The sequence below is a fragment of the Emys orbicularis genome, chromosome 22, assembly GCF_028017835.1.
Source record: "Emys orbicularis isolate rEmyOrb1 chromosome 22, rEmyOrb1.hap1, whole genome shotgun sequence".
In the NCBI taxonomy this organism is placed as follows: Eukaryota; Metazoa; Chordata; order Testudines; family Emydidae; genus Emys; species Emys orbicularis.
The window spans coordinates 22952276-22974192 of NC_088704.1; the positions used below are offsets into that span (position 1 = coordinate 22952276).

Here is a 21917-nt window from a genome sequence, read left to right on the forward strand (position 1 = left end):
GTCTCAAGCACTTACACACGTCCACAACAAGATTAGTAAAACACCCCCAACCCTTGATAATTACCAAAGCTGAGTGTGGCTTTCGAGTGTCCCAGCGGCATCCCGTCTGCTGCTGGGGAACACAAGATGTATCCAGAGGGAGAGTCCAGTCCCCAAACGAGTCCCGCCTATCTCAAGCTTTCCCCCCTTATTTATACATTAAGGGACATGTCATTGTATTACTAAAGAAAACTTGTCAAGTAAGCAGTTTCAAGCAAGAGGTTCCTTCTGATTATTGATTAACCAGGTGTAGGTTTTTCCAGAGCCTGCATCCTTGAGACCCCAATAGACATTCCTGGGGCATATCCTACTCTTTTAAAAAGCATGTATCAGCAACTTCAACACAATTCTTATCAGGAAGGACGCGGGGTCAAGCTGCCCCTTCCGTGGCACCCCAAAACCCCCTCCCCTCCTGCCTTGGTCAAGCTGAGTTTGCTGACTGGCCAATTTACAGCTTGCTGACTAGGTTGCTTTTTAACAATAAGCCATAGTGGTTTTAGGCACTTCACTGGTTTGCCAAAGTCTCCCCGTACAACATCAGCTACTGCCAGTTCAGGATGTTCATCTTGTATCCTTTTTCACTATGAACATTATTTTACAAATGTCTAACAGGTTGCATTATCTCAGTAGTAGAAAAACCAATAAAATAACTTAAGCTAGGTATGGTGTTATAATTGTAAGGTTAATATGGTTAATTAGTTAAACATAAAGCGTTGTATTCTGCCCCCAATGCTATTTAAATTACCAACAAGTAAATTACAGCTCCCCTTGGACACACGTATGTATGCTTACAAAATTGAGGTACACATCCTGCATCTTTAGAGTTAAGAATACTTTTCCTTTTGCAACATCCGCGCTCTTTAGATTTGTTCATCTCTCAGAGAGGTGAGGACTCTACTCGGGAAGAAAACCCAATCTCGAATGAGAACACTATATTTAAGTGGAGAAACACTCTTTCATTGCTTCCCCCAAGCAGACTTTAAGACCTGAGTAATTTTTTGTTTAAACTGGGAACCATATGTCAATTTTCAGTTCTGATGATTTAAAACTTTTAATTTCATACATCACTTCATAGGTAACCATATATAAAGGGCAAAATAATTAGATATTTGTATTTTTATGTTTTCAAATCATATAGTTCATATGAAAGCTGACATTTAATCTTGTTTTCTTGCAACTGATTGAGTTTGACATGCCAGTGGTCTAGGCAAGTGAACACGGGATGTAATGATAGTAAAACAAATACAACTTCTAACTTGTTCAAATAATTAGGAGAATTGCTGTCTAAGTGTAGTAAATTGAAAAGTAGATTTAAAATGCATAGTTAGGATTTAATGGTACTAGATAATAAACTATGTAGAAATAGGATAAAAAGCAGCAGCTGACACAGTTTGAAGTCCTTAATATTTTTAGCCACCTCAGTAGAGTCCTGCAAATCTGTGGATATCTGCTTTATATCTGCGGATCAGATGCGGGGACAGATTTTGTATCCACGCAGGGCTCTACACCTCAGTGTTTAGGGTAAGGGTGGGGCAGGACTGGTAGGTGTCTTGCATTCACATAGCATGACATTCCCTGTCATTTAGAGCATTCAGTGCTAGACACTAGCAAGCTTGCTGTTGGAGTAAGCTGACTTTGATCTCATGGTGCAAATTTCACTCCCCCACCAAAAAAAATTGTTCGAGACTCCTCTGAAATTTGATTAGAGCACTGCTAGATGCTAGTGTTCATACCTGGGCAGGCTTTTATTGCCATGACAGGCAATTTATCTATTAACACAAGTCTCAACAGAAAAAGCTTTAGGAAGCTTTGCCTCTTTCCATTGCCAGACAAGGCTCAGGATTGTCCCAGCTTTAGGATTAAAGTACTAATATCTGTCCAGCCCAAACTTGTAGGTGTCATTCCACTTGTGTGTGTGAACCTGAATTATGAATCTGAGTGTGATAGAGAACTGTGCTCCTTGTCAGAGAAGTGAGTCCTCCATCAGGGTGAGATTCTTCCTTCTCAGCTCTTCATTGGCTTTGGCTTTAATTGCACAAAAAGTGGTAGCAGCAGAAAATACAAAGAAAACCAAAATTATGCTAAGGTGTGCATTCCTCACAATAGATTCTGGAACCTTTGATAGGTCCTAGATCTCATAACCATGGGTCAAGTTGCCTAGCACTGCATAAAGAAAAATGGGGAGAATTTAACAACCAATGTTCTGAGATGGTGTCTCCCTGCAGAACTGTCCCTTGGATTGCAGAATTCGCCCCCACAGGAAAACACGACCTGCTTTGTCTGCATTCTCAGCATGCGCATCACTGGTACTTCTGGGTGCAGTGACAGCTTTTCTCCTGTAAGAAGACCACCGTCTCCAACCCCTGTTTGTTATGCCACTCATTTTAAGGAGGATTATTCTTGTTGGTCTCCAAAGAAATGTTGCTGGCCATTTTCCAGGCATGGTCCATGCAAACAGATGAGTCCTATGTCATGCCCTGATAGTGACAAGGCTCAGGCCCATCTCAGTCTCTGTTGGTAGAAAGTTCCACAGCCAAGGGCCTGCCACCATGAATGAGCTACAGGGTCAGGTACCACTCACTTGCCCAGTGTTCTCAACTGTGTGATTTCTGACTAGCCAGGCCACAGCCCACTAAGAGCTTTAAGGGTTAGCACCAGGACCTTGAGGTCCATCCCTAACTGTATGAAGAGCCATTGCAGCCTGCAGAGCACCATGTGATTCTCTGTCATTGGTCTGTCTTCCTAGTTAGCCAGCTGCTGTGCGTTGTTCCAGGAATTCTTCTGTATTGTTTCCCTGGTTAACCCCATGGGGAGGTTATTCCCTCTCTTCCCATGTGTGCCATACTTGCAGCTCGGTATTGTGCAACTTCAGCCTCCTGGCCTTTTATTCCCCAATGTTTCAGGAGCAATAAACTCATTAAAATAAATAAATAAAAAGCAGCTGCCTGTGATTTGTGCCTGTGTATGTGAGTACCAGTGCGCTCCGAGTTCATTGATCCTTAAATGAAGTCTCGGAGTTCTGCCTCTCGGAGTTGCTCAGGGGATGAAATCCTGGCTTGGCTTCTTCTACTCTTTTCTACAATATCTTAATCACCAACATTATTTTTTTCCATCTTGTCATATTTTATCTTTTCCTTTTCTTTGAGAAACGCATCCAATAAGTTTCAGAGTGGGAGCCGTGTTAGTCTGTATCAGCAAAAAGAACGAGGAGTCATTGTGGCACCTTAGAGACTAACACATTTATTTGGGCATAAGCTTTCGTGGGCTAAAACCCACTTCATCGGATATCCTGTTCTTCCCATATCCCAAAGCTCAGAGGGTGGGCAGGATCCTGTCAAAATAATGTGGCTTTTTTTAATCTTCAAGCTCTCCCTTCTATACCCACCAATGCCTAGGAACAACAGTGAATGTTTAATGACCTTTTACACAAGTAGTTCCATCTCTTGGGAGATAAAATTAGATCTGCTTCTCCTGGCATGTGAGAAGCTGGAGGACATCCATCATCTATCACCTAAGTGCTTGCTGTAACATCCTGAGATGAGTTAGAAGTGACATCTGCTTGAGCAGTCTCTTTAGGTGCAGTTGTGTAGTGTGACACTCTGAAGTCATACTATTTCTGGCTACTAAGAACAGATGGTAGCGATCTCTCATTTAATGGATACAGTGTAAAGCCTAGGTATTAGATTACAAAAGATCTTTCCATCTGCATGTGTTTGAAACTCAGACTTATATATGTATTTGTTCACAGTCTGGCCTGAAGTTAGTACACGGGCAGGTAAACTGGTAAAGGTGTTGCATCTTTGTAAAGTTTATACAGCACTGTAGTATTTTCCCTTCTAGGCTTTAGAGATTCCTAAAAGTAGCGCTGAAGTGGATTCTTGCCCATCAGAGCAGGGGACATGTCTACTGCTACCTTTAGGATGATCATTCCTAAGGTTTCTAGCATCCTTGAGAATTTACTTTGGTTGATCCCATTGACAGTGAGCTTGCACGCCGTGAAACTCTGTTTTTATAGTTGGAAAAAAGTCCCAGCTCGTTTCTAGAAATGTGCAATTTGCAGTTTTGGATACAGTGAAACTCAGCTCATGGTGCCAGGCCAAGCTGAGATGCTGAAGAAATTAAGGGGAGTTTTTCCTTTGTCTTCACTGATGCCTGGGTTTGGCCCAATAAAGTTATATGGTTTTGAAATGACTTTGTTATAAGAGGTTCCAGTGTATTGAGTAAGGAATAGCTTACTTAATTGTCCTCGTGGCACTTTGAATTAATCAAGATTAAAATAGATATCATACAGTGATTTTTATATAAAACATCATAGAAATGCAGAAGAGCATGGGAACAATTCTGAATGCATCTTACTGTACAGTGCCTTTTCTTGAGGGATATAGAAAAGGAAGCCCTATGAGCCCTATGTCTTCTGGTGACCAATTAATTAGAATTATGGGATTAACTACTACTATACTATAGAGTAGTTATTAGACTGAAAATGTATTAAAACTCCACGGCTGCAACTACAGTCCATAGTTGTCATCAAGCAGGAAAAATTATGCTTTAAATATAAAAATACACCAAACTAATGTACTCCAGTTTAAGGAAATATTCATGAGAAAAGGTTAACAACCACAATGGAATTGTAATCAAATTTCTTAATTATTTCCATAAATCTAGTGTACATACAAATACACAAAGCCTTCCTTCAAATAGTCACGGTTTACAAGAGACTTGTATGAAAAATAAAATCCCTGTGTTAATGGAAGGTTTCTAAATGAAAAAACCAATAAGGTTGAATTGAAAGCATATTACACAAATGGCAGTGGAGGATGCATGACAGGCAAATGTTACACATGTGTAATCAGATCTAATAATATCCAGCATTAGGGGATTTTATTTTTGGCAAGGAGGTACCAAGTACGATATATTTTTTTAACAAAACACCTTAAATTTCTTCTACAGTAGCATTGTTGGTGGTGGTAAGTGAAGGGCAGTAATTACCCAGCTGTAATATGATACCAATTGCTGACAAAAGAAAGGGGGGAAAGGAATAAAGCAATGAATACCAGGTATTTAAAATACCATTCTCCCACAGTATGTTGCTTATACTACAGCAAATACAGCAAGCATATATCTTAATGTCCTTTGCATACTGTACTAAATTTAGAAATTGATAGTACCACCTACAATATTGGGAGGGATACATGATTCTTATTAATTTGCATGGTCTTAAATCAGGGTATGTTGCTTAAAAGTTAGTTCAAGATAAATTCATGTGAAAATCAGTAATTTCAACTAAACTGTTAATCCTAAATAAACCCTACTATAATTTATGTAAGGTCAGAAATACTGTCCATTGAAAAGGTCTGGGGAAAGACGGGGGTTGATGAAAACAATTGTGTTTATACTATAATAGATAATCAGTCTGGCATAAAACCTATAGGTTGTTAGCAGCTTTATCATGAAATGCAGCTACTGATCCTAACATAAGTGAGGGACACTTAATAGTTCAGAATATCTCAAGTTGCTATTTACATTGAGATTTGCTTGTTTGATTGGAGTTTGTGTTTTTGTATCTTTTGTTTTGTTCCCTATGGCCTGAAATTTTTTTTTGAGGGGGGGTGGGGGAGGAAGGAGGAAGGGAAAAGACAGAGAAGTTGTTGATTCATGTGAGAAATTCTTTTAATTTGTGACAACTTTGTATTATGGTAATTGTATAAAATCAATAATTGAGATATAAGATGAATAACATTAAAACACTTGGAATAGTCTCATGAGTGCATAAAATTAAATATTGGAATAATATTCTAATTTTTTTCTGTGTATAAGTCACCTGCTTAACTCTTCAAGTAAGCAGCCTACATACAGTATCTTGTTTGAACAGTTGGTCACATCTGCATGATAACACAATTCCATTAAGATGTTCATATATTCAGTATACAGGCAATTTGCCAAATAGGGTAGGCATGGTGTTAAACCATAATCAGAATAAAAATGGAGAATGCAGAATATTAGAAAATATTTCCTGAGCCAAATTCTCAGCAAGTATCAGTCTATTGATGGACACCGAATTCAGAAGTTTGTGTGTCAGCTTCCCTGAGTTAAGTTTCTGTATTTTTCTGTGCAGGGAGTATACTGAATATATCAGTATTAAGAATGCTGGTATTCTGAATAAATTGCAGCATAGACTTTATCTTATGACTTTAGAATGTGAAAATGGCAAAAGAGAGAGCGAGTCATTTTAGATTTAAAATACTTTAGAACAAGTCAAAGATATTGTACAATCAGTCAGAAGTATGCCATGCTGAGACAGCTTTAGGTGCTGTTTGTGAACGTGTCTTGTGTGTTTTATACTCTGAAGTAAAAAATACTTGGATAACAAATTGAACTGATGGATACCATCTTATTTTTGGTTTGATATAGATGCCAAATGATGTGCAGAGGTAAGATTTTGGGAAGCTGGCCTGCAAGGTATCATATAGTTTTAGTTATGGCAAATAATAGAACATGTTTTTCATGATGTACGTATGTACCTGTCAGGCTAGTATCCGTATGTCACCCAAGATAAATATTTCATTATGTCAATCACTGTAAGAAAAATACAAATAAAATACGTCCCCCTTTCATTTACTAAGACTAGTTTACTCTTAATTCTGCATGACACTGTGGGCCTTCATATTTCACAGACCATAACTAGATTACTATGTTCTACTGGAATAGTTTGTGTTAATGAAGTCTGATTGGGAATATAGAACAGATTTCCTCTAAAGAAGGCATTATGTGGTTATTTTCACTGCCTGGGATTCCAGTTAATTGCATTGTCGTCATTAATTGATATCACTAAATTGACATAAATCGGTATCGTCTTGAGGTTAATTTTGAAGATGGGAGGGGGAGGGACTTAACTTTTTGTGAAGTTCTGATTCAGGCCTTGGTTCAGCCAGGTACTTAAACGTGTGCCTAAATTATAGCCGATGAGTAATAGCCCCATTGCAATCAATGGACTCACTGGGACTGCTCATGTGTGGAGGGTTAGGCACACGCTGAATCCAGGCTGCAGTCCGTAAAACAAACAGCTTAACTCCTCTGTTTAAAAGATAAATCTGTGAAGGGGGGAAGACTTTCCGTACGTTGTGAGACCCCCCCAGGCTCCCTTTTAGTCACTTGTGTGTGCTGTGCCCGAACGTGTCTGGAGACTTTGCCATGACAACTGCTCAGTGTGGACTGCTATTGGGCCATGTGCTCCATCATATCCTTTAAATTGTGATTGAAATCTTGTATCACTGTCTGAATAAAGATGCAGAGAAAGTTCACACTGAGTTTTATGCCTATAAACAGCTGATATGTCTCGGCTGGAGGCTAAAAACACCCATGCCTCTGAGCCTGATTTGTGACAGGTTGAACACCTCCTGTTCCAGGGTCAGCCCAGATTTGTGTATATAATTAGTATTAATCAACAATCAAACGAGTTTGTGTGTAAATCAACGTTTTTAATTAGGTTGCTACATTGCGTAAAATATTTTTGGACTGTGGAAAAAGAGCCGTTGAAGGTTGGTTAGCAGCACTCTGTTCTCACCCAGCGTTTTCATTAGTGCTGTGCTCATTTTCATCAGCTTTTTGCTGTGCTAATCAAGGGACTATGACTTTGGCTTTCTACATTTGCATTTTGACAGGACTCTCAGACTGGAGCTTAAGTGCTATGTAATGCCATGCACTGAAATAGGTTTCCCCAGTTCTAGTGGCTTGTGTGGAAGTAGTTTCCTTCATGGGGTTGGGGGTAAGTAAATAAATTGAGGTCCGGCAGATCCTGGCTGTAAACAACTGAAATGAAAGAAGCCATCTTATTCCAGGCTAGGCAAGGAGCCCGTCCGGCCTCCCTCACAATGAAGCCAGCAATAGTTACGCTGGACTCTTAGCAGAGCTCAGCTGAGAAGATCCATCACATCACACAGGGTTAAACAGAGCGCCCATCCCAAGCTCCCTAACTTGGCATGACCAGCCGGTTGCATTGTCACCAGCTGAAGAGATGTCACCTCATTGACTTTCTTTTTCTTTCCAGCAGTATCAGGTTAATGTGTTCATTCATTTTCTGACAGCTGCTTCTGGTGAGATATTTTGTGCATGGCATGTTGAATGCAGAACTTGTCCTCAGTTTTGTTTAGTCCCTGAATGCTTATTACCAAGATCTCCTCTGCACTGCTCTGCGGTAGCCCAAGGTCCATCCACATTTGCATTGCTTTTTAAAACTAATTTTCAGGGGCTTGGAATGAGCTATGGAAGCTGGTAGACAGTGGCTGTGTGTACGGTTTCATATGGAGAGAGAGAGGATTGCTCATATGGCCATAGTGAGACAGATATACATTAAAACCAATTGTCCTGAAATGCATCTGGCTGTTATCCGTTTGTGCAGACTGTGGCAGTTCATTCCTGTCCTGTGTTGGTGTGGTGTGCGGGACATTTCCTGGGGAGGACACCCACTGCAGCATGTGTTCCCTGCCTCTGCCCCATTCCGTGGCAAGCACTAAATGGGAATGCTTCTTGCGTTCAGGAGGAGGCAAGGACTGTAACGGTGGCTGATCCCTGTATTGTGGGCACATGGGTTAGGGGAGGCACAATCTGCACAAACATGGTTAGGCAGGCAGCATGTGCACATGCCCAGTCTCCTTTTGGACACAACCAAGTGCTGCCTTCAGAGCTGGGCGGCCAGAGAGCCACCCTTACTCCTCCGTAAAGTTTTACCTTTGCCCTGGGTGTCTACGGGGGAGGGGGAGCTAAGGCCAATTTTGGGGTGGCTGTAGCTCCCACAAGCCCTCCCCTAGCGTCATGTCACCTGTGTCTGACTGTTAATTATAAATTACTTTTTTCCCCCTGCTGATCTGTGTTCTGATTGATCTGCAGTTTAATGCGGCGCTTCAGCTGCTGAACAATCAAGTCCTCTGTTGTCTGAGTCCCAGGGCCGTCTTAGGGAAAATGTGGTGCCCTTTTTTTGGAGGCGGAGTGGGGCTAGACGGGCTGGGGCTGACAGGCAGAGCCCCGTGTAAGCACCCTGCGAGCCCCTGACCTAACATGTGCGTGCTATCGGTGTGCCTAGTGACGTGTAGCTACTGGTTTCAGATGATTTGTGCGTGTGCTGCTGTCATGCTCTTTTCCCAAACTGGCTGGATCTCACAGGAGAGCAGTAGGAGCAGAACTGCAATGTCTCCCCTCCAGTTGGTTACGTGGGGTAAGGCAGTAGGTTGGGGTTGGTCACAGACTATGCCTTTCTGCCGAGCAGCTCCATGAGCTGTATGCAGCTTCAGAGGATGTGGAGAATCTCCTGCAGGCTCTGTTGATGCATCTGTGAGCGTGGGGCCACACAGGCTAGTTACAGGTCTGTGCCCCGAGGGCTTCGTGAGATGAGATTTGTTCCCATAGCATTGCTGTGCTCTTCTCTAGCACCGTTTAGCATAGGCTTGTAAAGCAGTTTTACAGATATTAACCCGCACAAATCCTCTGCACTACATAACCTCCCATGTAGTACCGTCTCCTTTTACAGATGGAAAAGATGAGGCACAAAGCTGTTAAATTACTATGTGACTATGGGCAATGAGACAATGTCAGAGCTGGGAATAGAATCCAAGAGTCTGGATTCTGTCCACCAAGCTATGCTCCTCCTGTGCGAACAGTAGGGGCATTTGTCTGCTCTTGGGGACTCAACTCCATCAGACAAAGCATTGATGGACCATTTTAGCCAGCATGGGCAGGGGGATGTTGTCCCTGGCTTCTGTTTGTTTGCCAGAAGCTGGGAATGGGCGACTTGCTGATTCCCTGTTCTGTTCATTGCCTCTGGGGCACCTGGCATTGGCTGCTGTCGGAAGACAGGATACTGGGCTAGATGGACCTTTGGTCTGACCCAGTATGGCTGTTCTGTTTCTCCAAACTGAAAACTGAGGTGTGTGACACCCTCACTATATCTTGGAGACACTTGCACCCACTATCAAGTGAACAGCTGCTACAGTAACTAGATTTCTGTATAAAAACAACAAGGAGTCTGGTGGCACTTTAAAGACTAACAGATTTATTTGGGCATAAGCTTTCGTGGGTAAAAACCTCACTTCTTCGGATGCATAGAGTGAAAGATTTCTGTATGTAAATTTAACAGGAGTACTTGTGGCACCTTAGAGACTAACAAATTTATTAGAGCATAAGCTTTCGTGGGCTACAACCCACTTCCTCGGATGGGTTGTAGCCCACGAAAGCTTATGCTCTAATAAATTTGTTAGTCTCTAAGGTGCCACAAGTACTCCTGTTATTTTTGCGGATACAGACTAACACGGCTGCTACTCTGAAACCTGTATGTAAATTGTAGTCCTAATTTATTTGTATCTTAAATTAGTATAAATTTAATGAAATTTTGATCATTGGAAGTTGTTTACAGAACAAATTCCAGGGAAATTTTAAAGTGCTTTTCTTCCTTTATTTTTGTTTGATAAATGACAAAGTGATGGTCTAGTAAAATATATCGCACTACATAAGGTTTTTAGTTATAAATGTGAGGGTGGGTTTATCATAGTAGTGGATTATTCCAAAAGTCTTGTTGAACTAATGTTTGAATTTCAGGTTGCCATTCGTTACCATATCTCCTGTATAAATACTATCCTCAGATTGTTCCAAATCTACTACTCTGTTGTTAATAATTGTGCAACAGAAAAATCAGTTTTCAGAGTGGTAGCCGTGCTAGTCTGTATCAGCAAAAAGAACGAGGAGTCCTTTTGTGGCACCTTAGAGACTAACACATTTATTTGGGCATAAGCTTTCGTGGGCTAAAACTCACTTCATCAGATGCATGGAGTTGAAAATACTGTAGGAAGATATACATACACACACACACACAACATGAAAAGGTGGAAGTTGCCATACTAACTCTGAGACAAATCAATTAAGGTAGGCTATTATCAGCAGGAGGAAAAAAACTTTTGTAGTGATAATCAGGATGGCCCATTTCAAACAGTTGACAAGAAGGTGTGAGTAACAGTAGGGAGAAAAAATAGCATGGGGAAATAGTTTTTAAGACTGGGAGTGGATGGGTCATTACACAAACTAAAAACTATTTCCCCATTCTAATTTCCCCCCCTACCGTTACTCGCACCTTCTTGTCAATGAAAATCTAAAGAGGTGCATGGAAATATCACAGTCCACGTTGGGAGTCCAATGTTGGGGACAATGACTGAGGTTTTGTGTCCGGTTCATTTACATCTCATTGTGCAGATCTATTCGATAATTCCATGTGAAGCTCCTGGATTTGATTCTTATTTACATTAATGTCCCTTATCCCTCTATGGCAGTGTAAAGGAGCCTTAAACTGGGCTTAAATTTTATTTACCGCGACTTGTCTTAAAGAACTATTTACATTGCCAGAGTGATATAGAAGGGCTTGGTATAAATGAGAATTAGGCCCTCCATCTCTTACTCTGAACTGTAAAATATGGGATGAAAAATTAGACTGCCAGGTTTCTGAGAACACTTACTGAAAGTGGAAACAAGATGATTTCTACTGGTTGGAGCGTTAGCATATTATCATCATTTGGAACATCTGATTTTCTTTCCCCTTCGAGGACACTTGGACAATAAATTACGAAAACTCAATTTGACAAAATATTTTTTTAAACCTCAGAACAATTCACAATGAATAATTTATCCAATGAATTTAGCCTCCTTTTTTCTACATAAGGAATCACCGCAAGCAGATTGCACGTCTGTCACCTTTATTCTTTACTTTAAAATATTTAATATTTTACAAATGTTATTAAATTCTGTGGGAAACTATCCAGCATCATCCTGTGATCGGGGTTCTGGAACTTAGGGTGCTGGGGGGTGGCAGCCCCCTGGCTTGAAGTGGTTTCCATCATATACCGGGTTTATAGTTTTGTTCAGTGGGTTTCAGTACCTCCACTAAAAAAAATGTTCCAATGCCACTGTGAATATCTGATATTTGTTAATGAAGCTTAATTGGTTAGCTGCAATTGGTAAGATTAGCCACAGGGCACTGCTTCTGTTCCTTGATTGGATGTGCGGGCAAGGATTTCTGGTATGAATTCTCACATGTGCAAATTTAAAATTAAGTTCCTACAAATACTCGTGTGGGTGACTTTGAGGTTCACTTCCTACAAACCTCTGCGTCAGTAAACTCAATTGCCAAAATGTTTGTGCAAAGCAACACAAAGCATAGCCATAGCAGTTGGTTTTAAAATTTTAGCAAATAGTGACTGATGGTCTTTTTGCAGTATTTACCGATTATAAAAATAAAGTACTTTTGTCTAGGCAAGAAATAACCCCATCTCCATACTGACCATGGGAGAATTCTGGTAGCTATTGCTTTTGTTCCATCCCTCTCTCGGCAGAATATTAACTACAGTGAGCTGATGGTTACAATGGGTACATTTAGACAGGTATTGAATGTAAGGCACATATCTAAATATTTGTGATTTTTACAGTTTCCTAAATCTTAGATTAATATCCTATCATTTTTTCGGCAAATGTATGGGCAACATCTTTCAATGTGTACATCATTTCAGTCTTTGAAAGCAATCTCAATTTTAAAATTATTTCTACATATGATCCTTTATATACATTTATTAGTATAGCGGGATTATTTCCTGCTGCTTTATAGACATGTCTTGAGGATTTCTTTTTAAAAGCACCCCAAGATTTTCTGCACTAGAGAGGAATCTGAAAGGAAAAACAGCAGGAAAAGAACACCTACTGCACTTCATGTACCTACGATACATTAAAAGACACTAAAATTGCAGTGTGTTTCACTAACTGCTCTCAATGGAATTTATGGATTTGCACACAACACCTCAATGGTGTAAAGAAATTTGTACTATATTCAAAGTGATGATTCTATCTAGTTCAGAGACTTCTCTTTCTAGAAAGATTATTGGAGCACTGGGGTCTAATTGTCCAGCTTCATTTTTGAAGGTTCTCCCTTTCTGTTTTGCTTTCTCCTTGAGCGATCTCAGAGCTTCCTGTAATGATCACCTAAAGACTGTTGTTGAAGACTAATCCCAAACAAAATTAACCATACTTAACAGCATTTATTTTGCAAAGTGCATTAGACATTTTTCAAGTTTGATTATAAAAAATGTGGTACTGTATGTCTTCAATATAGAAGGAGGACACTTGAAGGCTCTAATACTGTAGCTTAAGATCTAAAAATATGTGGAAAGGATAATATTTTGAATCTTGTTTTGTGTTCTAGAAAAAGGGAAAACAATGGTGTAATTTTATGTAGAATGAGAAAATATTTTGTCTCTTCCCTCCACCCCTCAAAAAAAACCCATCCATCACCCCTGGTTTTGTAGAAAAAAATGTTTTTTTGGAATCCAAACAATGCACCATAATAAAATAGAGTTAAGCCTTGTTAAAATAAGTTTTTAAAAGTTAATTGGAGCCCTAGGTCCTTGAGATAATGACTTGTTTCCATGGAGAGAGCAATCAATAACTCGAAACGACTGTTAACACAAAGAGCAGGTTTGGAAACCCTGTAGCTAAATTTGAAAATATAGATCAAACAGGGACTCTCCTAGGTGCACTAACAGATATTTGAGTGATTTATATGAAAACAATTTAAAGCATTCACCGGCTGTAAGAACTAATTTTCAATAAATCAAACAGCATCCCCATAGGAACAAGAAATAAATGAGGGCAAAAGAAATTGCTAAAGGTTGTTGAGCAATAAAGAGATGGGTTCTAGTTCTCTTAAAATTATATTTAAATGGACAAAGTTGATTTAACTGTCTTTTTTCATGTCTAGTACTAAGATTTAGGTCTATAGCATGCCATTATAACAAGAAATTATTCATCAGAAGACTTTTAGTATTTCATGTGCATTCCACTTAATGGCGATTTTAATATCCCAGCTTCAGTCCTAAATCGTTATGAAGAGGTTTCAATTGCTTGGTATACTGGGAAGTCCATAAAAATTGTTTCTAGAAAATTTTCAAACCTGATGTAAAGATACAATTATCAACATCTGATATTATCCAGTTATTGGAAAGAAAAAATGTCCATGATACTATTATTAGCCTGCACTACAGTTGCACTAAATGTATAACCGTGGGATCCTACAAGTTTCCAGAAGTATATTCCTAGTTAGTGAGCCTAATGACAAGGTGCTAAAAACTAGTTCTGACATATTACTTCATTAGAAAGAAAGGAGATTGCTTTTATGGTCATGTTAGGAAAAGGATGTACTTTTGTGTTCCCTTTCTAAAGGTGTAAACACCTGGTGTAATTTAATTGGCAGAAAATAACACAGTAATTTACCAAAGTTCAGAATTACTCAAATAGCAGAGACTATGAAAACCTGACCATGATTTCTCAATTTTGCTTTGGAACGGTCCAGTTCCAGAGATTATGTCACTGTAAAATAAACTGTAAAAGTGGAATGTTGGCCCTCCGGATGTCATTGGGAGTTTTACTATTGTCTTCAGGGGGCAGGACTTCATGTTGAGTGGGAGAAAAATAATAGGGGGGGGGGTAGGAGAAAATTCAAATGATGAAACATATTTTGTGTGAAGCACGTGTCTGATTGCATGCCCCCTGCACTAAGGATTGTGGAGCTTTTTGTCCACTTCCTGTGTTGTGGAATTCCAAAATAAGGGATTTAGGGAGGAATTTTCAAAAGTGCTGAAGTAAATGAGCACAAGTCTGATTGAATGTCAGCGGGACTTGTGCTCCTAAGGCTGTTTCTGAAAGACCCACCCTTAAACAATTTCTACTGGATTTAGAATCTATATCGGAAATACCCTAGACAGAGGAACTCTCTGTATGCTCAGGGTGTGGTCCATTGAAGTTAATGGTAATCTGTTTATTGACTTCAGTGTGCTTTCAGTCAGGGTCCTAGGGTTTAGTAACTACAATGACTGAATACACCACAGCTCCCAGATCAGTGTGTCCTTGTTATATAAGCAAAGCACATGGAATTTATTCACATAACCAAAATGGTTAAAAATTACTAACCTAGAAACCGCAGCAGAAAATTTTCTAAGCTCTAGAATGCAAAGTTTCTACACTGGTGGATTGTGTTCTTTCTCTAAATATGTTTATGTATGAAATAGGGTACCATGTTAAACATGATTGCTAGAGAAACATATCTGGTAAGAGGAGGCAGAAGCACAAGTCACAGATTGGTATAGAAACTGCCCTGGTTTTGCCTGTACAAGTTCTGGTAATAAGTTGAGCTGGCTGGAAAATGGAATTTCTCTTCCTGAGGGAAATTCTGAAAATTTTAAATTTTGTTTTGTTTGAAATCAGAACACATCAAACCTTTATATTTCCTGCAAAGGGGCATATTCTGATTTGGGAACATACTGGAGCCATGGCCGCCTGTCCTGGGTCTCCAAGTTCCCCAGCACGGCTCCTTTTTCTTGTGTTGTACCCTAACTCTGTGAGACTTGAGTGGGGACAGAAACCCCTGAGCTGAGAATGGGAAGGATGTCGGGGGATGAAACTGTTGGGCTGACTATGGGTGAGGGGTAGGGGCTAATTCTCGGGCTGACAACAGGAGGGAAAACCCTTGCCACTGTAACGGCTCTTTCTGTTGAAATTTTTGTGTTCCCACAAACATTTTGATTTCAACAAACAGAATTTTCCTGCAGAAAACTGTTCCATCAGAATGTTTTTGACCTGCTGTGTTAACAAGAGCATAGTTAGGAGTGGAGTTAATAGGCCCATGATATGGAGAGAGATTGTGTGATTCTTTTGTGCATTCACTGACTGGCATCAAAATGTGGCACCATTGGCACTGATCCCTTTTCTTTCCCTCAACCATGATTCTTTATTTAAAACTTTACAGTAAAATAAATATTTGCTGAAAAGGAAAAGCTATAAATTCCAGGGTCCCTGCACTGTTCCCTATTTTGTCTACTAGTTAAATCAAGGAGCAATGCGCAAAGCAAAAAATAAAGTTGAAATTTACATTCTTTTCAGGAGCATCATAAAAATGGGACTTAAAATATAAATAAAACCTATTGATATCAATCAGTTTTATTATGAAATTGAAAGCCTGATCTGTAGCTGCTCCATCACTCTCCGCCTCCTTTATGTCTTGGAGGCTTTTGTGGAGATCCGTAGGCAAAGCTCTACACATACATTCATAGCTGCATGTAACCCCTGGGCGGATTTCATTCGGAAAGCTGTGCTGTGATAGCTATGGATTTATCCCGGGATCCATGGCATTGCTAGGCAGATGATGAAATCTCTGAGCTGCTGCATCCTCCCATAGCAATTTGCTCCCCACTCACCTTGTGTTCGGACTTTAACTCATTTCTGACTAAGATAAAGAAACAAAAGCACTAAATAAGGGTTGCTCCTCACTGGGTTTTCTTGGGGGGTTGCGGTGGGATTGTGTCAGTATAATTGCAGGATATAATATATAATGTTCCAAATCTTTGAAAGGGTGGGCATCAAGAAGTGGAAGACCTAATGGAACATATAAACCCATGAAAAGTCTGGGGCGAGAACAAATCAAGGTCTTGGGGAACAACTGCTCTCTTCTCCCACAGCAAATGACGCCCCTGTGTTTTCAGTGAAAATCTGCATTTGCTTACTGTAAGTGTAGAGTAATGGATAACTCTCAACGGTGAGGTACAGGCCAGCTCTCCACTCCTCATTGCTCCCTTTGTAGTTGCACCTCAGAGGCTTGCGCACCAATAGCTCAGTGGTTTGAGCATTGGCCTGCTAAACCCAAGGTTGTGAGTTCAATCCTCAAGGGGGCCACTTAGGGATCTGGGGCAAAATCAGTACTTGGTCCTGCTAGTGAAGGCAGGGGGCTGGACTCAGTGACCTTTCAGGGTCCCTTCCAGTTCTATGAGATAGGTTGCTAGTGCTGCTGTTTCTCCTGTGTTGTTTGAGTCGTACCGACAGTGTGACTCTCGCCACAGGTTTGGAACCAATACAAAGTGTTCAGTTAAAGTGGAAAAAATGGAACAGACCTGCCTTTTCAAGCTTTCCAACATCCAGCCGTTGCGAGGCATTATTCTTCCCTACCGTCCCCTTGTATTACACTTACAGAGGCATCGATTCTAAGGCCAGAAAGGACCATTGTGATCATCTCGTCTGACCTGTAGAACACAGGCCAGAGAATTTCCCCAGGATAATTCCTAGAGCCGAGCTTTTAGAAAAACATCCAAACTTGATTTAAAAATTGTCAATGATGGAGGATCCACCACAACTCTTGGTAAGCTAGTCCAGTGGTTAATAACTCTAACAGTTAAAAAATGTTTACATATTTCCAGTCTGAATTTGTCTTGCTTCAACTTCCAGCCATAGGAGGGTGTTATACCTTTCTCTGCTAGATAGAAGAGCCCATTATTAAAGATTTGTTCTCTGTGTAGGTACTTATAGACTCTAATCAAGTCACCCCATATCCTTCTCTATGTTAACATAAATAGATTGAGCTCCTTGAGTCTACCACCATAAGGCAGGTTTTCTAATCCTTTAATCATTCTCGTGGCTCTTTTCTGAACCCTCTCCAATTTATCAATGACCTGATAACAGAAGAATAGCCATACTGGATCAGACCAATGGTCCGTCAAGCCCAACAGTGGCCAGTGCCAGGTGCTTCAGAGGGAGTGAGAACAGAAGAAGGCAGATATCGAGTGATCCATCCCCTGTCATCCAGTCCCAACTTCTAGCACTCAGAGGTTTAGGGACACCCAGAGCATGGGGTTGTGTCCCTGACCATCTTGGCTAATAGCCATTGAGGGACCTATCCTCCATGAACCTAATTCTCTTTTCAACCCAGTTGTACTTTTGGCCTTCACAACATCTGCTGGGAATGAGTTCCACAGGTTGACTGTGTGTTGTGTGAAGAAGTAAACCTGCTTCCTATTAATTTCATTGAGTGACCCCCTGGTTCTTGTGTTATGTGAAAGGGTAAATAACACTTTTTCTCCACACCATGCACAATTTTATAGACCTCTATCATACCCCCCTCAGTCGTCTCTTTTCTAAGCTGAACAGACCCAGTCTTTTTAATCTCTCTGTGATGGGTTGGATCACAGAAACCCCCTTGGGGCTGCCAACTGATGTGCCAAGACTACTTCTGCCCCTGCTTTCCCTGCCAGCTTGGGACTTCAGAGCCCTGCCTGGCTGTGCCAGACACGCTTGCCGGCCACAAACACAGACCCAGGTCTGAACCACGTCCCACAAACTGCAAGCTTAATTGAAAGCAACTTAAGCAGTCTTTCTGTCTTTAACATTCAGATGCCCAAGTCCCAATGGGGTCCAAACCCCAAATAAATCTGTTTTACCCTGTATCAAGCATATTCAGGGTAAACTCATAAATTGTTCACCCTCTATAATACCGATAGAGAGATATGCACAGCTGTTTGCCCCCCCTCCCCAGATATTAATACATACTCTGGGTTAAATAATAAGTAAAAAGTGATTTTATTAAATACAGAAAGTAGGATTTAAGTGGTTCCAAGTAGTAACAGACAGAACAAAGTGAATTATCAAGCAAAATAAAATAAAACACGCAAGCCTATGCCTAATACAGTGAGAAAACTGAATACAGATAAAACCTCACCCTCAGAGGTGTTCCAGTAAGCTTCCTTTTACAGACTAGTCTCCTTCTAGTCTGGGTCCAGCAATCACTCACACCCCCTGTGGCTACTTTCCTTTGTTCCAGTTTCTTTCAAGTATTCTTTGGGGTGGAGAGGCTATCTCTTGAGCCAGCTGAAGACAAAATGGAGGGTTTTCCCAGGAGTTTAAATAGACTTTCTCTTGTGGGTGGAGACCCTCTCCTATGCAAAGTCCAGCTCCAAGATGGAGTTTTGGAGTCACACGGGCAAGTCATATGTCCATGCATGACTCAGTTTTTACGGGCAGCAGCCATTGCCCACATGCTATCTTGAGTGTCTCCAGGAAGACTGCTTATGTGGATTGGAGCCTTCTGAGATCCATTGTTCGTTAAGTGTTTCTTCATTTGGCAGTTAATTTGCACATTCCTTTCTCAAGAAGCTGACCAAATGCTTTACTAAGGCTACTTAAAAATCAAGCAAGTACACAGCCAATATTCATAACCTCGAATACAAAAATGATACATGCATTCAAATAGGATGAATAGATTCAGTAGATCGTAACCTTTACAGAGATATGTTACATGGCATATGTAGCATCAAACATATTCCAGTTATGTCATATATACATTCATAAGCATATTTCCATAAAGCCTTATGGGGTGCACTGTCTCACTCTCCTCATATGGAAGCTGTTCCATACCCAGAATAATTTTTGTTGGCTTTCTCTGTACCTTTTCTAAAATGTCTTCTTTTTTGAGATGAGGTGACCAAAATTGCGTGCAGTATTCAAAGTGTGGGCGTACTATGGATTTATATAGTGGCATTCTAATATTTTCTTTCTTATCTATCCCTTTCCTAATGGTTCCTAACTTTGTTAGCTTTTTTGACTGCTGCTGTCCATTGAGTGGATGTTTTCAGAGGACTATCCATGATGACTTCAAGATCTTTCTTGAGTGGTAACAGCTAATTTAGATCCCATCACTTTGTATGCATAATTGGGATTATGTTTTCCAGTGTGCATTACTTTGCACTTAGAATCATTGGACTGGAAGGGACCTTGAGAGATCTTCTAGTCCAATCCCCTGCACTCATGGCAGGAACTAAGTATTATCTAGACCATCCCTGACAGGTGTTTGTCGAACCTGTGACAATGACAGAGATTCCACAACCTCCCTAGGATATTTATTCCAGTGCTTAACTACCCTGAGAAAAAGTTTTTCCTAATGTCCAACCTAAACCGCCCTTGCTGCAATTTAAGCCCATTGCTTCTTGTCCTATCCTCAGAGGTTAACGAGAACAATTTATCTCCCTCCTCCTTGTAACAACCTTTTATGTACTTGAAAGCTGTTGTCATGTTCCCCTCATTCTTCTCTTCTCCAGCCAAAACAAACCCAGTAGCCTTGTCTGTCTTGAGTGCTCTCTTTTTACCTTGATTGTCCATTGGCTTCACTGATTATTTGGACAGGCTTCCTGCTTCTGATGTACTTTAAAAAAATTTTTACTGTTAGTTTTTAAATCTTTTGCTAGTAGCTTTTCAAATTCTTTTTGGCTTGCCCAATTATGATTTTACACTTGACTTGAACATAAGAACGGCCATACTAGGTCAGACCAAAGGTTCATCTAACCCAGTATCCTGTCTTCCGACAGCAGCCAATGCCAGGTGCCCCAGAGGGAATGAACAGAACAGGGAATCATCAAGTGCTCCATTCCTTGTCGCCCATTCCCAGTTTCTGGCAAACAGAGGCTAGAGACACCATCCCTGCCCAGCCTGGCTAATACCCATTGATGGACCTATCCTCCATGAATGTATCTAGTTCTTTTTTGAACCCTGTTATAGTCTTGGCCTTCACAACATCCTCTGGCAAGGAGTTTCACAGGTTGACTGTGCATTGTGTGAAGAAATACTTCCTTTTGTTTGTTTTAAACCTGCTGCCTATTAATTTCATTGGGTGACCCCTAATTCTTGTGTTATGAGAAGGAGTAAATAACACTTCCTTATTTACTTTCTGCACACCAGTCATGATTTTATAGACCTTAATCATATCCCTCCTTAGTCGTCTCTTTTCCAAGCTGAAAAGGCCCAGTCTTATTAGTCTCTCCTCATATGGAAGCCAATCCATACCCCTAATAATTTTTGTTGTCCTCTTCTGAACCTTTTCCAATTCCAATCTCTCTTTTTTGAGATGGGGCGACCACATCTGCATGCAGTATTCATGATGTGGGCGTACCATGGATTTATATAGAGGCAATATGATATTTTCTATTCCTTTCTTAATGACTTTCTAGAGTTTATGCCTCTCTCTATTTTCCTCAGTAGGATTTGGCTCCCAATTTTTAAAGGATGCCATTTTGCCTCTAACCACCTCTTTTTCTCTGCTGTTTAGCAATGATGACTTTATTTTTGGGCATCGTTCTTGAATTGTGGGCACTAGAACTGGACACAGTATTCCAGCATCGGTCACACCAGTGCCAAGTACAGAGGTAAAATAACCTCTCTACTACTGCTTGAGATATCCCCAGTTAAACATCCCAGGATCGCATTAGCTCTTTTGGCCACAGAATCACACTGGGAGCTCATGTTCAGCTGATTATCGATTACGACCCCCAAATCTTTTTTCAGAATGATTGGTTCCCAGGACAGAGTGCCCCATTCTGTGAGTATGCCTACATTCTTTGTTCCTACATGTATAGGTTTACATTTAGCTGTATTTAAAAACATATCGTTTGCTTGCATCCAATTTACCAAGTGATCCAGATTGCTCTGAATGAGTGACCTGTCCTCTTCATTATTTACCACTACCTCAATTTTTGTGCCATCTGCAAACTTTATCAATCATGATTTTGTTTTCTTTCAGGTCATTGATAAAAATGCTAAATAGTGTAGGGCCTAGGGTGACCAGATGTCCCGATTTTATAGGGACAGTCCTGATTTTTTTTTTTTTTTTTTTGTCTCCTATTACCTCCCACCCCTGTCCTGATTTTTCACATTTGCTGTCTGGTCACCCTAGTAGGGCCAGGAACTGATCCCTGTGGGACTTCACTGGAAACAGACCCACATGATGATTCCCCATTTACAGCTACATTTTGAGACCTATCAGTTTTTAATCCATTTGACGTGTGCCATGTTGATTTTATATTATTCTAGCTTTTTAATCAAAATGTTGTGCGGTACCAAGCCAAATGCCTTGGAGAAGTCTTTTATGTCAACACTGTAATATGTAAGAACCACTGCACAACTTGCTGCTAAAATACAATGGTCACATAGGGCCTGATTCAGGAAAGCATCTCTGTTTGGAACCGCATTTAAGCACATGCTTGTAT

At 40.5% G+C, this 21917-nt stretch overlaps 1 protein-coding gene across 1 annotated transcript in view; it reads left to right on the top strand.

Annotated features, from left to right (window-relative positions):
• Positions 1-21917, top strand: part of CAMTA1 (calmodulin binding transcription activator 1) — a 929563-nt gene that overhangs the window by 295758 nt on the left and 611888 nt on the right. The gene's annotated exons all lie outside the window — the stretch shown is intronic.